The following is a 7649-nucleotide window of genomic DNA, read 5'->3' on the forward strand; positions in this document are numbered from 1 at the left end:
CAATTCACAATTCCAGAGAACCTAGACAACACAGAGGATCCTAAGAGAGACATACATTGATCTACACAGGAAGGAAAAAGAGACAAGATCTCCTAAATAAATTAGGAGCGTGAAGGTCACAAGGATAGAAGGGGAGAGGGAGGGAAAGAGGAGAGTGGAGAAAAACATATAGCTAAATAAAATCAGTAAAAAAAAATTTTAATTTATTACATTTTTATTTATTATGGTGAGGGTGCATGATTTGTGCTTTAGGAGTTAGTTCTTCCTTTCACCTGTGGGACCTGGGGATCGAACTCAGGCTATCAGGCTTGGTTGCAGGCGCCTTCACTTGCTGAGTCGTTCTGCTGGCCCCTATCCTAATCTTTTCCAAAGAGATGTATTTGTATTCTTACTTATGTGCCTAAGTCTGTGTGGGAGTGTGTGCACAAGAATTCAGGTGCCCACGGAGACCAACAAAGGGCGTCAAATCCTCCCACTGAACTGCAGTTACAGACAGTTGTAAACGGAACCACGCGGGTGCTGGGAACTGAACTCGGGTCTTTTGCGGAACAGTGTGCTTGCTGGGTTTCTGTGGCTGTGATAAACACCATGGCTGTGCAGCTTGGGAAAGAAAGGCTTTCTTTCACACATCACATCTGTCACTAGGGAGGCAAGGGCAGGAGATCGAGGTGGGAACTGAAACAGAGGCCTTGGAGGAACACTGCTATACAGGCCTGCTCTTCATGGCTTGCTCAGTTTGTTTTTATACCACCCAGGCCCACCTGCCTAAGAGTGGCGTGGCTGGACTAGGCCTTCCCACATCAATTCCAGCCAAGAGAATGCCCTATAGACTTTCCCACAAGCCCGTGACAGAGGCAGTTCCTCAGTTGAGAGTCCCTTTTTCCAGGTGTGCCTAGGTTGATGAAAACAAGCCAGCCCAAGCAGCAAGTGTTTTTAAACTGCTGAGCCATTCCTCCAGCCTCTTAACCATTTTTGAAATGTAAAGTTTAGCGACGTTTATTACACTTGAATTGTGCAACCATCTCCACTGTCCATCTCCAAGCTGAATCTCTGTTCCCATTAATCCCTAACTTCCCATGTCCTTCTCAGACCCCTGGTACCCAGCACTGTATTATTTCCTGTCTGTAGGTCTGACAGCTCCGAGCGGAGGATCCTCCTGGGTGGTCCCTTCATGTCTGGCTTATTCACCAGTCCTCATGTTTTGAGTCTGTTTGGAATGGAAGGTGTTTCACTTTTCCTTCATTTTTAGAGCCGAGTGATATTCCATCATAGTACTGGGCCACATCTTATTCATCTGTCACCCACTGTTGGACGTTTGGATGACTTCCCCTTTTTGTCTGCTGTAAATAATGCTGCTGAGCGGATGCTCTGTTCCATCCCTGCCTACAATCCTCTCAGGATATAGTTAGGGTAGGATCTCTGAGTCGTGTGTGTTGAACCACCCCTCACCCGCAAAACAACAACCTGGCTTATTAGCACCATGGACAGCAAGAGTACTGTCTGAAGTGCTACTAACCGCCCCCCCCCCCCCCCCCCGCTGCTGAACCCCCAATGTGTCTGCACCCTCCAAATCCCTTTGTTTCAAGGATAAGGAAGCAGATTAAAATGAAAATTCAGAGACTGGGGAGCTGGCTCAGTGGTTAAGAGTCTTGTTCTTGTAGAGAATCTGGGTTCAATTCCCAGCACACACTAGCCAATAATTGTCTCTAACTTCAGTTTCAGGGGATCAGATATGCTCTTCTGGCCTCTGCTGGCTTCTGCATGCACACGGTGCACAAACTTACATGCAGGCATACAAATTATTATTTCTAAAAAATGAATATTCGAAGCTATGCCACATGGTAATGCCTCCATCCTAATCATTTTTGGCTCCTCTCTCTTGCTATTCCGATACCATTGACATCCTTTCTTTGTACTTTATGTATTTTAAATTTTATTTTATGTTGATGGGTGTTTTGTCTGCCTTTATCTCTATGCACAACAGGCATGCCTGGTGCTTTCGGGGACCAGGAGAGGGCATCAGATTCCCTGGAACCGGAGTTCCAGATGGTTATGAGCTGCCATGTGGGTGCTCAGAATCACATTCAGTTCCTCTGGAAAATTAACCAATGCTCTTAACACGGAATCATCTCTCCAGTCCTGGTCTTGAACTCTTAATCTTCCAGCCTTCACCACCTGAGTTCTGGGAGTTTCGCCAGCAGGGCTTTAATTCCCTAATCTCTCTTTGTTGTTAATGTATTTGAATAACTCTGTCACCAACTGTCACCTCTTCAGTCCCCAAGGCCACTGTCTAAAATTAACTTATCTGTCCTTGCCAGCCATTTCCTTGTCTTCAAGCATGTTCATAGTTCACAGTTGGCTGATGTGTGGGTCATTTATATTTAGTGTTTATTTAGTGTGTGTGTGCTCACATACATACACCCAAGAACACAAGTGTGGAGGTCAAAGCAAGACTTTTGGCCAAGCAGTGGTGATCCAGTCCTTTAATCCCAGCACTCAGGAAGCAGAGGCAGGAGGATCTCCATGAGTTTGAGACCCAAAAAAAGAGGGAAGATTTTTTGGGGGAGTTTGTTCTCACTTTCCACTATTTGTAATAAACTCAGGGTGTCAGGTGCTGGGAAAGTGCATTTACCCACTGGGTCATGCCACCAGCCACTTCATTATCTCATTGTGATAAGACAAGTCTCAGAGGAACAATTTAAAGAATATCCCCCCCCCCAATTCTTATTTTGTTTTGTTTTTATGAGACAGGGTTTTTCCATGTAGCTTTGGCTGTCCTGGAACTCTCTCTGTAGATCATGCTGACGTCGAACTCAGAGATCTGCCTGCCTCTGCTTCCCGAGAGCTGGGATTAAAGACATGTGCCACCACTACCTGGCTCTCATACTTATTTTTAAAGACAAGACCTCGTGTAGCTCAGGCTGGCTTTGAACTTGTTATGAGTTGAAGGATGACCTTGAATTGTTGGTCCTTCTGCCTCTACCTCCTAGTGCTGGAGTGACAGGTATACACCACCACACCTGGGTTATATGTTGGGGATGGAACCCAAGACTTTGTGGTTAATAACTCTTCTTCTTTTTCTTTTTCTTTTTCTTTTTTTTGTTTGTTTTTCAAGACAGGGTTTCTCTGTAGCTTTGGAGCCTGTCCTGGAACTAGCTCTTGTAGACCAGGCTGGCCTCAAACTCACAGAGATCCACCTGCCTCTGCCTCCCGAGTGCTGGGATTAAAGGCGTGCGCCACCACCGCCCGGCCTTCTTCTTCTTATTATTGTTATTATTATTATCCTATTCTAATATGACTATATTATAGTTGACCCGTCCAGCAGGTCCAGTTATTCAGGGTCTGAAGAAGTTCTACCTGTATGAACCATGGGTGAGACAAAAGGAGACCAAGCAAGATTCAGTTGTCAAGGTCTCCCTTTATTAGGGTAATGGTTGCAGCTTATATAGCCCTTGAACGAAGAACTTGGCTTGGGGTGGGGAGTAGGGGTAAGAAGGAACTTTGCTGGGGTAGCAAAGGTCACCAGTCAGCACACCTAGTGTAAGCAGAAACATTCTTTTTGTGATTCCGTTAACAAACAGTTCTCAAGATAGTTGGAATGTGGGGCTCTCTGCAAACATCCTTAGGACAATGGTCCCTGCTATCATCTTTAGGACAACGGTCCCTGACATATAGTCAGGGTCTCATATAGTTCAGATTGGCCTTGAACTTCCTATGCAGCTGAGGCTGGCCTTGAATTCCTGATCCTCCCGCCTCGGACTCTTAAGTGATGGGATAATCAACTGAGCCACAGCTCCAGCCAGGAAATATTCCCGAGATTGATCATCACACTGTAACAGCTCTATAAATACACTAAAACCCACCAGACTGCACACGTTTTGTATGTCTAAGTTAAGCTTTTTATTTTTTTTATTTTTTATTTTATTTATTTATTTATTTATTATGTATACAATATTCTGTCTGTATGCCTGAAGGCCAGAAGAGGGCGCCAGACCTCTTTACAGATGGTTGTGAGCCACCATGTGGTTGCTGGGAATTGAACTCAAGACCTTTGGAAGAGCAGGCAATGCTCTTAACCACTGAGCCATCTCTCCAGCCCCATAAGTTAAGCTTTTTAATGATGTGTAGATGGGTGTATTTATGTGTGCCCTTGTGAGTACATGTGCCCTCTGTGTTCAGAGTGCACATCAGAGCCCCTGCAGCTGGAGTAACAGGCCATTGTGAGCTGCCATGTGGGTAGGTACCAACTCTGCAAGAGCAACAAACGCTCCTAACTGCTAAGTCATCTCTCCAGCCCACACACTGGGTTTTGATTCCCCAGTACTGCAAGAAACAAGAAAGTGCTTTTTAGACTCGAGCAAGGGAAAAAGTACAGACATTTAAATACACCAACATGGCTTTCTCAGTCATAGGACTTGAGGATTGATCACTTAGTACTGGACAATCAACTGGGCGTTTGTCCCTTGGAAAAACGAATTCTCCTGCTCTCAGTGTTCCTTAGTTGCCCGCAGTTCTTTGTCGAGGGGTGGACCCTGTGAGATTTCCTCCCTCCATGTTACATGTCTGCTTGTGTTATCACTGTCCATGTCTCGTTTCAACAGTCATCTTGTGGAGCTATCATGGGTAAAGCTGCTTGTCCTTTCTAGGAGACACCGCTTCACAGCACATGTCCCTGAGGACTAGAAGCTATGTTGTAGATATATCTGAAAGACCCTCTGGACACCCCCCTCCCCCCAGAACCCGCAGCTGGCCTGCTCTCATGAGAACATCCTGTTCGCTTGAGACCCTCAGGACCCTCTCAGGACCTGCAGCTAGCCGGCTCTCATGAGAACATCCCGTTTGGTCTCGGAGTGTCCTGGTTCTGGGGTCTTCATCGGAGAAAAAGTCCTCTCTGAGGGTCTTTCATATCCACTGGGGGCGGTACCTGCGATCAGCTGTTCTCTGCATTTTGTCTGTGATTTTCTCTGATAGTCTCCATCTGCTGGGAAGAGAAGCACTTGTCTGTGGGTGTTTTTAGAATGCAATTAGGAATTATGCAGCTTCAGGAAAGTGGCAGTCGTAGATTCTCCTTTACCTCACCAGCCTCGGGAAGTTGGCTACGACACCAGTACCAGGCAGGCTTTGCCTCCTGTTGAGCAGCTCTTGAGTTCAATTAGGTAGCCATTGTTTATCCGCCAGAGTGTACGTCACTGTTGCCACGCTGCTCTTTGTTGCAGATCACAGGCTTCACAGTGGGAGGGGATGCGGGTTATTTTATTTTCTGCCACTAGGGGGCTCCCATTGTGCTATTCAGGAACCTGGCGGGAAGAGTGCAGATCTCTGGGAGTTCTGGAAAGGGAAATTGTAAGAATTAGTATTGAACTTTCGGCTGTCTCCTTGTTGTTTTTGTTTGTTTGTTTGTTTGTTTGTTTGTTTTTTGTTTTTTATTGGAGGCAGGAGACGGGAGAACTGTTATTACGAAACTACTCTGTAACTAAAGTAAGCTTACAAAATAAGTGAAAAAAAAGTAGCAGCCATGGGTGCTCACTGGGAGACGCGAGACCAGGTGGGGCACCGAAGCGACTGAGGAAGAGTGGAGAAAGATTTGAGGCCCTTCCTGCTCTCAGGAGGCAGAGACAGTTGGATCTCTGTGACTCGGAGGCCATCCAGGGCTACACAGTGAGACTGTCTCAAAGAACAAACAAACAAAAGAGAAACAAGAAAAGAAGGGGAGAGTTTGAGGCCATCCTGGGTTATTGCATAAGACCTTGTCTCAAGAGAGATGGCTCAGTGGTTAAGAGCACTGACTGCTCTTTCAGAGGACCTGGGTTCAATTCCCAGCACCCACATGGCAGCTCACAACTGTCTAAAGATCCAGTTGCAGGGCATCTGACACCTTCACACCAATGTATATAAAGTTAAAAAAAAAAAGAATAAAAAAGAGAAAGAAAAAAAAAGAACAAGAACTGAGGATGAGGCCCTGCTGGTAGAGAGTTCACCTAGTCCTGGGATCCACCATCCCTAGCCCTGCAGAAGTCAAGAAGAGTGGTACACAAATGTCACTTCAGCACCTGGAGGCAGAGACAGGAAGATCATAAGTTCAGGTCATCCTCAGCTACATAGGGAGTTCAAGGCTAGCCTGGGCTATGTAAACCCCTCCCCTTTCTTTTGTTCTTTCAAGACAGGGTTTCTCTGTGTAGTCCCGGCCATTATAGAACTCTCTCTGTGTAGACCAAGTTGGCCTCAAACTCAGAGATCCCCCTGCCTCTACCTTCCCAGTTCTAGGATTAAAAGCATGGGCCACACTGCCCAGCTTAAGACTCTTTCCTAAAACAAAATGAAAACTTCTGCTAACAGTTTCTTTTCTTTTTTCATATTCATCGTCTTGCTCTCCCCTCAACTTAAACATTCTTTTATTCTTTAAAAAACTTATTTATTAGCCGGGCGGTGGTGGCGCACGCCTTTAATCCCAGCACTCGGGAGGCAGAGGCAGGCGGATCTCTGTGAGTTCGAGACCAGCCTGGTCTACAAGAGCTAGTTCCAGGATAGGCTTCAAAACCACAGAGAAACCCTGTCTCGAAAAACCAAAAAAAAAAAAAAAAAAAAAAAAAAAACACAAAAAAACAAAAAAACTTATTTATTGGTAATAGTGCCTTTAATCCCAGCACTTGGAAGGCAGAGGCAGGTAGATCTCTGTGAGTTTGAGGTTAGCCTGGTCTACAGAGAGAGTTTCAGGATTGCCAGGGATACATAGAGAGACTCCCTGTTTAAAAAAAAAAAGTTATTTCTTCCCTATCTCAAAAAAAAGTTATGTATTATATGTGTGGATATGCTCATACCACATGACTTACATTCTAAGGTCAAAGGACAATTGACAATTTACTAGGATCGAGTCTCTCCTTTTACATATAGATACCACGGGTTGAACTCAGGTTGTCAAAATTGGTAGCAAGCCCCTTTTCTAGCTGACCCACCTGGCCAGCCCCTTGATTTAAACATTCTGATTTTGCTTTTACTGAAACTCAACCCTGTGAGAAGAAAGACTGTAGGATTCTGAAACATGCCAGAGAAAGAAGACAGACATGCCTGTTAGAAGATATTTGTATCATTTTAGTTTTGCCGTCCTGTTTGGAAACATTTTAATTTACTTAGGTATGGAGATAGAAGCCAGCACCTTACACACAGCAGGCAGGCACTATACCATCAAGCCCATCAAGCTGTGCCTTGGGCTGTGCCATTAGGTTTTGAGTCCAATGGATTGTACGCCTCCGCATTCACCCCACGTGATGGGTGTTGTTCTTACTCAGACTGAGAGACAGAAACAGGTCCAGAGGCCTGAGTGACTCAACTAGAGGCATACCTCAAAGCTGAAAACATTACAGCTTTTAAAGTATTTAATTTTTTAAAATTAATATACAATTTCATGATTTCCTTCTTCCTTCTCTGCCCCCTCCAACTCCTCTCTTGTTTTCAGACAGAGATTAATTTCAGGTACCACTTCTCCACCTTGATTTTTTTGTTGTTGTTATTCTTTTGGTTTGTTTTTTGTTTTTGTTTTGTTTTGTTTGTTTGCTTTTGATACAGAGTTTCTCTGTGGAGCTTTGAAATCTGTCCTAATAAATGAGCTGGCCTCGAACTCATGGAGATTCACCTGCCCTTACCTCCCAAGT

Source organism: Microtus oregoni, unplaced genomic scaffold, assembly GCF_018167655.1.
Source record: "Microtus oregoni isolate MIOR12 unplaced genomic scaffold, Mior012 000029F_ref0000214, whole genome shotgun sequence".
Classification (NCBI taxonomy): Eukaryota; Metazoa; Chordata; class Mammalia; order Rodentia; family Cricetidae; genus Microtus; species Microtus oregoni.